The sequence below is a fragment of the Pipistrellus hanaki genome, assembly GCF_964339955.1.
Source record: "Pipistrellus hanaki genome assembly, chromosome: 2".
Taxonomy (NCBI): domain Eukaryota; kingdom Metazoa; phylum Chordata; class Mammalia; order Chiroptera; family Vespertilionidae; genus Pipistrellus; species Pipistrellus hanaki.
Window position 1 is genome coordinate 195692391 of NC_140504.1, and position 9416 is coordinate 195701806.

The 9416-nt window shown below is 48.6% G+C and overlaps 1 protein-coding gene across 11 annotated transcripts in view; it reads right to left on the reverse strand.

Moving 5' to 3' along the window:
• The window catches only part of KIF1B (kinesin family member 1B), a 124467-nt gene extending 115968 nt beyond the window's left edge, over positions 1–8499 (reverse strand). For 8 of the 11 annotated variants that reach the window (XM_084875280.1, XM_084875282.1, XM_084875278.1 and 5 more), the window contains exon 1: positions 8144–8489. The gene's annotated coding sequence lies outside the window, so the exon portion shown is untranslated. Of the gene's footprint in view, positions 1–8143 lie in introns of all 11 variants that reach the window. The other 3 variants (XM_084875276.1, XM_084875284.1, XM_084875277.1) reach the window with 1 other exon arrangement.
• Positions 8500–9416: the final 917 nt, after the last annotated feature.

The window sequence follows — 9416 nt, forward strand, 5'->3', positions numbered from 1 at the left end:
ACAGTTAAGTGGACAATTGAAAGTGTTACTCTGTTACCATTATAAACAGTATCTCTTTTAACGGAGATGTCCATCAAAGCATTACAGCTTCAAAACTCCCTGATCCTTTTATAAAAATGGTTTATTATATAAATCTGAAACCGAGTTTAAATTCCAATGACAAACAATAATTACAGACTATTTTAAAGAAGTTATATAAAAACAATAAAAAGTAACCTAAAAATACATTTTCCAAATTTTGAAAAGCCAAAAGAAGACAGGTAGGAAAGGCAGCCATACATACTCTGAATCACTTACACAGCCTCAGTTCTAGACTGTTCCTCTGACCACTTTTCCTTCCTTATGACATACAAATAGAAGCCTTAGGAAAGTGGAATGGAGCAAAAATTCCAGGAGCATTCACTAACAATAAAGGAATAAACATTTAATAAAAACAAAAACGTTTAGGACTGATTCATTTTAAGTTTCCTAAATATTTGCCCAATTGCTTAATTTTGATCTTGTGCAATTCTCACTTGTCCTCAGAGGTACCCTGGATTACAAGGAACCTAAGAGGAAGACTAATTCTCAAACTGACCTTCCAGCAAAGTGAACAAGAACAAAATAATACAAGCCTCTTGTAAGCCATAAGCATCTACAGGCACAAGCGTCGGGCCTTTTTTAATTAAATTCAAAATATCGTGGCAGTTAACTGGCTAGCTTTAGTTGGTTTGTCTTTGTGATACCCCTTTTCTATAGAAAACAGCCAGGATTATATCCCTAAAACAGAGGTCTGTTCAGGTTCAATTGGTTCCCACTGCCTCAGAACATAAACTAAAAACCTAAGGGCCTCCACAATTCACCCTCCTTTCCCAGTCTCAGTTCTCACTGCCCAATTTCAGCCTTCTCCACCATACACCCTCTTACCACACCAAACATTCCATTTGTGGAAGCCCAATCTCCCTTCTTACCTATTATAAATCCTTTGAGGACAAAGTCAAATGTCGCCATGAGTCAGGAAGCATTAATTCATGCATTTTAGTGTCCCCCTTTCGGAGCCAAAAGTCCTATCTTCTTTTCTCTCTGCTCCCAAAAAACGCTGTGCTGATACCTCCTTTTTCAATGTATTTCATTTTGCCCTGTGATTCAGTCAGTAGTTCACTTAACTGTCCTACACTGATACTTTATTCAGAACATGTTTTTCACAAGTGAAAATAAAATTTAACATAGTCTTTTAAAATCAATATTCGTACAATTTGCTGCACAAGCAAGCCTATTTAAAAAGATAATATTTTCCACTAAATTACATTTCAAAGAATGTATTATAACTTGAATGGGTGCCCAAAAGTATCGGTAGGTAGTGAGTCCATTTTGAGATGCTATGAATATTTCCTTGTTATTAAAGTTTTGCATCTCTCCATCTAATATTTCCCATGAAGACCAAGCATGTTTTAGGATCCAATAATACTATGTCACTGACCATGGCTATACTGATGAAATGGCCCCTTTCAAAATGTAAAAATTTACCCTTTGCACTCCGAACCATTCTGGACATTGGCTACCAGCTACTCGACGCTACTTTGCGGCGGAGTGCGTTGAAATAACTCAATTCCCCGTAATCACTAATAACCTGCAATGTCCCCTGAGAGGGGACATCCGAGTGATATGCTAGAATTCCGATGTCCCCTGAGAGGGGACAGCGGAGTGCAAAGGGTTTATTTTTGTATATGAACTACCTGTCTATTCTTGGTTTCTGACTCTATAGACAAAAACCAGCCATGAGCCAAGCTGTGAGAGCTTAAAAGGGACCACATGTTAGAACACTTCTTTCTGCCTCCCGGCCCAATGCCAGGAATCAGACTGCGCCGATGAGTCACCTGGTGGGTTGGATTTTCAGTATCAAATGGGGCTACGATTAAGATGTCAAGGATCCTCCTTCGCACTGATAACACGATTTTTATTCTCATAAACCAAAAGGTGCTCAAGGAAACAATAGCTCCTGTGGCTTAAAACAAACTATTCTAAGTGAGAGTGATTTTTTTCTTTTCTCTTCAAAGTTGGGTTAGTTCATTCTAGTCTCTGACGCTCCATCCTATCATTTTATTCTGGCCGATCCACAGGGAACTCTGCTACTCAAATCCCAACAGAGAAGTTCTCTATTGTTCAAAGTGGATGACAACATGGACTCCAGGCTAAAACGAGCTAAAATTGGGCATGAGTCAAGAATTCTTGTGAAATCTGCCCCCGACTACACCTATCTATATCTGGGCAAGAATGCAGGTCAAACTTTTCTGTGTCAACAATGGGTCGATCTTGCCACAGGATAAACCGGTACCCAAAGGTTAACAGGTTTGTTTTTGTTTAGGTGACAACATAGAAAACAAGTACTTAGGCTCTGCCGGGATGCTCAGATTTATCGTTATAGTAGGTTATACACCTGAACCGCATTAGTCACATCTTTCACAGAAAAGACTTGTTATATTTTATTGCTGTATTCTCAGTTTGGAAAGTGAGTGGATTACTTTTTTTTTACAAAGGTCTTTGAAGGACATTTTTTCCTTTTACTTAATGACCCGTTGAAAACACTTAGTATGTACATGCTTGTATCAAGATGATTGTAACACTTCTTTTAGAAAGTCTTTAGAATTATCAGAAAAAAATGTTTTCTTGACAAACCATTAGGTTTCTTTTACCAAAATGAAAATTGTATAATTTATCTTTCCCTTTTACCTTGAATTCCTAAGTTTCACAACTAATTACAATAACCATTTTAGACAAATTGCTGCAGTTGGTATATATTTACTTTTTCCTCCTGTTCCATAGATTGTTTCTTATCCATATTTTAACAGCCTCCTTGTATATATGGTATTTGTGGTAGGCTGCTCAAATCCTTTTTAGATGCAGTTAAGTTCTATACATTATAAATAAAGAGAACTCTCCTGTAATAGCCTTGTCTGCTATGTAACATTAGAAATATGGTATGTATTCAAAATTCTGGTTCCTAAAAACAAAGTTATACAAAAATCTGTGTTGAAAGACTGTGATAGCCATGTGAGTGGCCAGAACAGCAGGAAGCCTCAGAGACTGAAACCAGCCCCACCCAAACACCAGCAGACAAAAGCAACCAGGAGGAGTGAAGTGAGCAATACTTTCAATCCCACAGGTGTGAAGGGTGCCCCGTTCTCAGTGATAAAGACCTGAAAACCTGAGCACAGGCAGGGGCAGTGAAGTGGAGCTAGTCTGGGTGGTCTTGGGGGTAATTAGGAGGCAAAGAAGTAGAAATGCAAGTATCCTTGCAGCTTCTAGAACCTGGTTGTGGGAGGCAGGAGAGAGAATTAGGAGCACACAGAAACAAAGGAGGGACTTCTCTCCCCTCACCCCCCCTTTTTCCCCTCCACATCCTTTTTTTAAGTTAAGAAAACCGTGAATGTTTCTATACTTTATATATTAGGTGCCTACAACGTGCCAGGCAGTCCCAGCAGTCTGTGATAAACCAATGAACAAAACAGATAAACATCCTTGCCATGGAGGAGCTTATATTCTAGTAGGGCGAAAGAGGGCATTAATGAATTATGCCCAGCCGGTATGGCTCAGTGGTTGAGCACTGACCCATGCACCGAGAGATGACCAGTTGGATTCCCGTCAGGACACAAGCCCAGGTTGTGGACTCAATCCCCATTAGGGGGCATGCAGGAGGCATGGTGTTTTGTTTTTTTCTCTCTCTCTCCTTCTCCCTTCTTCTCTAAAATCAATAAAAAATATATATATTTTAAAATAATAAGTTATAGAGAATGTCAGTGATAACATTCCTGAAAAGCATTATGAGGGAGTACAGCAAAGTCAGGAGGTGTGGAGTGGAGTGGGGAGGAGTGTGCAGGTGCATAAATGAGGTCAGGGTAGGCGTGAAGAGGCGGTGAGACTTGAAGGAACGGAAGGACTCAGCCAACCAGATTTCAGGGAAGAGTGTTCCAAGCAAAGAGTTAGAGCAACGGCCATAAGGTGGGAATGTACCTGCTGTATTCAAAGAACTGTGGGGACCGTCTGACAGGGGGAAACAGGAGTAACCTATGCATAAGGCCCTAAAATTAGAATGCAGTGGTAACCAGGATACAGGCCAAGGGATTAGCTGAAGTTAGGGAGGATAAGAAAGAAGGCAGAGAAGTTTGTAAGCAGAGGGAGAGCAGGCTGAGGGAGTTCATGTTTGGTTTTTTTTTCCCTATGCGGCGGCAGGTAAGGTTTTATGTGAGCATGGAGCAGTGGGAAGGCTTGAGTAAAGTGATGAAGATTTTAGAAAAGTCACTGTGGAGAACCGGGAAGGGAACTGAGCAGAACTGCTAGAAAAGATACCAGAGGGAGACCTAAGACAATACACATTGTGGTACTAACCCAGGACAATGTGAAGTTTCTCCATGACACAGTAAAAACAGGGTATGGAGGGGAGAAATGATGCAGGCCGGCAACTGCACAGTGGGTCTTGCAGAATAATAAAGAATAATTTAAAACTTCACAGCAAGAAAATAGCTGAAGCAATGCACCCAGAAATCACAGTATAGAAAAGGAAGACAAAGAATATAGCAGAGGCTGAAGGTCCAGGAGACTTGAGTTGGGAGAACACACAGAGAGGTTGCGAAAAAGAGAGCTATAAATTATCAGAGTTTAAGATCTGACAGCAAATTTGATATCTTTAGTAGATCTGAGAGTGACGATGTGTTGGAAGATGTGGCCACAATTCTTAGTTACTGGAACAGAATGAAACCAGCATTTGCTTGAGCTGAAATCAGGGAATTTTAAGGTTAAGGGTAGTTAGTTACAAAGTAAGCTCAGCATGATGGCTATTTACTACTTCTAGTGACCTGAGGAAGTCATTTAATCTCTGTTTCGGTTTACTCATCTATAAAATGGGAATAATAGTATCTATCTCATATGGTTGTTGTAAGGATAAAATTAGTGAATAAGTGCAAAGTGCTTAGAAAAGAGCCTGGCATATATCTGTAGAAAGAGCCTAATATGATTATTATTGTTGCTGGGATGATGTCAGAAATTCAGATGGGCCCTAGCCAGTTTGGCTCAGTGGATAGAGCATCAGCCTGTGAACTGAAGGGTCCTGGGTTTGATTCTGGTCAAAGCCACATACCAGGTTGCAGGCTTGGTCCCCAGTGGGGGCATGCGGGAGGCAGCCATTAATGATTTTTTCTCATCATTGATGTTTCTTTCTCTCCCTCTCCCTTCCTCTCTGAAATCAATAAAAACATTTTTTTTTTTTAAAGAAAAATTCTGGTGGACAAGAGAAATACATTAAATATCAGTCATCAAATACAGCAATGGTTAAGGATGCATAGTTGAATAATATGCTTTGGCGTAAAAAAATGTGATATCATTTAAAATATTTTAAAACCCATCATTTACATATGACAAACCATATTCACGAAAGCCATAAAAGTACTACTTAAGTCTTTGAGTCTTATATGGGAGAAAGGCTCTGACTGAAAACCGTGGAAACCACCATAGCCTGGGCAGCAGAAGCACTCAATTGTATTACAACAGAAAAGAGGTGGAATTACCTTACTTAACCATATCTTTTCTAATGGCAAAAGTAAGTCCCTCGAAGGTAAAGAATTAAATCTCTGTATGCACTCTCAATTAATTAGCAATGATTGTCATAAAAGTGAGCATAAACGAGTCACTGGACCATTAACCAAAAAGTCAGAGAAATAACAACACCGTTTTCAGGTTTTCCTATCACAGTCACATGTTTCATTTATCTCCTACTAAAGAGCTGCAAGGAAAGAGTTCCAAAGGCATTTATATTTATTCACACCCTGTTGGGGACTCCCACAACGAGGGACTCCACCAGTATCTGTTCCAACAAGGCCATCTTTCAAAGAGAACCACATGAAGTAGACATGCTATACCTTTCACGTGGAGCCTTGTGAAACTATATCCTCTCAGCTGACAAGACCAAGCGGCTATGCTTATGCCTGGAAAAGACCTGCTGTGATTAGCGACCCGCCAAGGGGCTTACAAAAAGAAGGCAGGGTCCATTGTTGTCCTTGACTTTGTAGCCTGGACAAGACCAGAGCAGGGAAGTGGCTAGAAAGCTTTGGCTGTTGGCACTCTTCTTGGGAGTTTATTCCCTGCACAAACTCAAAGAGGAAAGACAGCAAAAAGAAAAACGGCATTCATATCTGGTCTTGAAAAGCAAAAACAGTCTGTTCTAAGCCTTAGAAGCTGTACTTTATGGGACAAATTTTAGAAAAACATTCATCAGGGCAGAGTGGCACAGACTCATAAAATCTTGCCTCCAATCAGATCCACAATCAGATCTGATTTTCACCCAATGCTGAAATTATGTAAAATCACAATTTTTCAGATTTTCTTTTTTTTTTTTTACACTAATAAAATCACTGTAAAAACTTAAAATGTATATTTCTTAATTGGGGCATGAAATTTTAAAACAGACATTCTGTATTCCTCTCATATTAATGTAATGCAAAAAAAAACCCAAAAAAACAAAAACCAAAAAACCACTAGTTTCTGTTGAAGCCACTTTTGATTCAACCAAGTTTTAAAAGGAAATCTTAATAATAAAAAGGAAGTGTTTCAACTTTTCTTAGAAAACCTTATCCAAAATGTTTTAATTTTCCAACTTAGGTTATAGGAAGGTATTCATTAAGAAATGGAGTTTGAATGAAAGCAAAGGACACAAGGGAGGTGGGCCTGGCACTCTCCCGGGCCTGTCCACATCCAGGAGGTGGGAAAAGACATTACAGGTTACCGCTGAACTGCGTTAGCGATCCACCGCCACATCTGCTCTCCGATGCCAACAGGCGTGCCCCCTTCGCATCCCATCCTGAAACAGCGTGCACAACCCCTCTGGCCTCCTCACCCGGCAGCCACACCGTGTTCATTAGAAAGCATCCCCGCACTTCTTAAAGAACTCCAGCCGAGATCCTGTCATGACTAAGCCGCGCTGACAACACGCCAGCCTTTAAGTGAAGCATCCGCCCTGATGCCACTTCTGAAGAGCTATTCCAGCCCAACCACCAGAACCTTCCTGCGCTCAGACAGACCCATCTGTGGCACAGAGCCACGCGTTCAATGTCAGGAGAGCAGCTGCCTGGAGCAGGGAGCAAGGGATCTGTCGACGCTCTAATTTCAGCTCCTCCAGATTCCACAAAGATGACAGGCAGACAGACAACCTGCGGCCCGGGAACGCCGCCGCCGGCCCCTCCCGCGGTCCGCACACCCCACACCCGGCCACCTACCCTCCCTGCACGCGAATCCCACCCCCCGGGCACGGCCGAGGCCCGCTCCCCGCACCGGCCTCGCGATCCCGCCCTCGGCCCGGGCGGGTGAGGGCCGGGGAAGAGGAAGATGGAAGCAGCGGCATTTCCCCGGAGCCTTGCAGACCCTTGGCCTGGGCGGCGCGGGGAGCGGCCCACCGAGGAGAGGGAGGGAGCGGCTCCGGGGTCCGCTTCTGGCTGCAGGGCCGAGGCCGGGGCCGCCGAACAATGCCGCCCCGCCCCCACGGCGGCTCCGGCCGGGCTCGGGCCGGGGCTGCCAGGCTGTCAGCCGGTGCCTCAGCCGCAGGACTTGGCTCCAGAGCTCCTGTCGGCTCATCCTCCCAACATGGCTGCCCCCGAGGCCTCCCGCTGCGGGCGCCGACCGCACCGCCCGCCGCGCTGGCCGGCCGCCAGCGACCCCCTCCCGCCCCCTCCCGGCCCCGCGCCGGCGGCCTCCCGCCACCGAGGCCCGGCCCGCACCGTCTGACACGGGCGCAGCCACCCTCCATGGGGCCCGGGCCGGCCATGGGGGCCGGGGCGGGGGCTCGGACACGGAGCGGCGCGGCCCCGGGGCTGCAGTGCGCGCAGCGCGGCGGGCGGGACGGAGCCGCGGGCAGCCGGGGGACGGAGGGCGGTGCGGGCGCCCTGGGGCCGCAGGCCGCTGCACGCGAGCCCGGGCTCGCCGGCCCCGGAGGGCCCCGCACGCCCCGAGGGCGGTGCCCCCGCCCCACCCGGGCCTCGGTCCGGGGAAGCGCCCTGGGTGCCCGCCGCTCCCGCCCCGCCCGGCGCTGCCTCCGTCCGACGCGCCCGGACCCCGGCCCGGCGCCCCTCCCCCCGGACGGGCCCTCCCAGCCCCGGGCCGCGGCGCCCCGTCCTCTCACCTCAGCCGCGCTGCGGACCGGCGGGCGGGCGGGTCAGCAGCCGCCGCGGCGCGCGGAGGTGCGGGGGGCCGTGCACGGACGCTCCTCAGCGCGAGCAGAGGCCGCCGCGAGCCGCAGGGCGCCTCCTCTCAGCCCCATCACGCAGCGGCCCGGCCCCGCAACGAGGCCGCGGAGGGCGGGACAGCAGGGGAGGGAGGCCGGGGCGCAGCGACGAGCCGGCGGCGGCTGCGGAGCAGCTCGGACTCGCGCGGGCGCCTGCGAGGACCGCCGCCGTCTGAGCGCCCGCGTCCGTCCTCCGAGGCTCCGCCCGCAGCCGCCCGCGCGGGACACCGCCCCGAGCCCGGCCGCCGCGCGTCACCGCGGCCCGCCCCGCGCACGCGACTGGCACGCACAACGGCCAATCGGAGCGCAGGGCTCGAGGCGGCCGGCCAATCGCAGGGAGAGCTGAAGGGTGGGGGCGGGGAGAGCTGCAGAGACGCCGGTGCGCCCCCTGGTGGCTCACACGCCCGCTCGGGTGCGGGGGCGCGGGGTGGGCGAAGGCGGCGGGCAGAGTCCCCTCCCCGGTGACCCCAGAAGGGCGTTAGTCGCCGCGCCCGACCAACCGGATGATCCGCCTAGGAAGGGGACAAAGCCTGGCGGTGCGGGGCGGGGCGGGGCAGGTGGGTGCGGGGGGAGGCGGGCGCCGGCGGAGCAGCTGGGATGGATGTGGGAGGCGGCCGAGCGTGCGATGGCTGTCAGTTTGGGAAACGTCTCTCCCAGCGCGGAGCAGCGGGAGCTGAAACACGCACGGGGCTGCGTGTCTACTCCCGCAGAAAGCTCCCGGCCTGTTCTCGCCGCGCCCGATCGCACCTCCCACACGCCGCCCTGGGAAGAAAGGCGGGATGAGTAATGGAAAACCGTGGCTTAGCGCGCATTCAGCTCGTCTCCGTGGGAGCCTGGGCGCCGGGAGGGCCGGGAAGAAAGGAAGAAAACGCTTTGTGTGGCCCCCGAGTGAATGAGCCGCGCCCCGCCCTGGGAGACGGATGCCCTTGAAGGAGGATTTTTGGAATTCACAAAGCGGGAGGACACCGAGAGCTCCGGGAGCGACGTTTAAAAATGAGATTTAGATTCAGCTCAAAAGAAAAGGCCCGCAACTATTCAGGAGCGGTCCGATTCAGTGCTTAATAAAATGTAATATTCAGCCGTAATGTGTGCAGTTAGCATGCCAAGCACCCCTTACTATTTTATAAGGTTGTGAGATGCTTTTTTGTTTACTAGCAGAAGCCGAAAATAA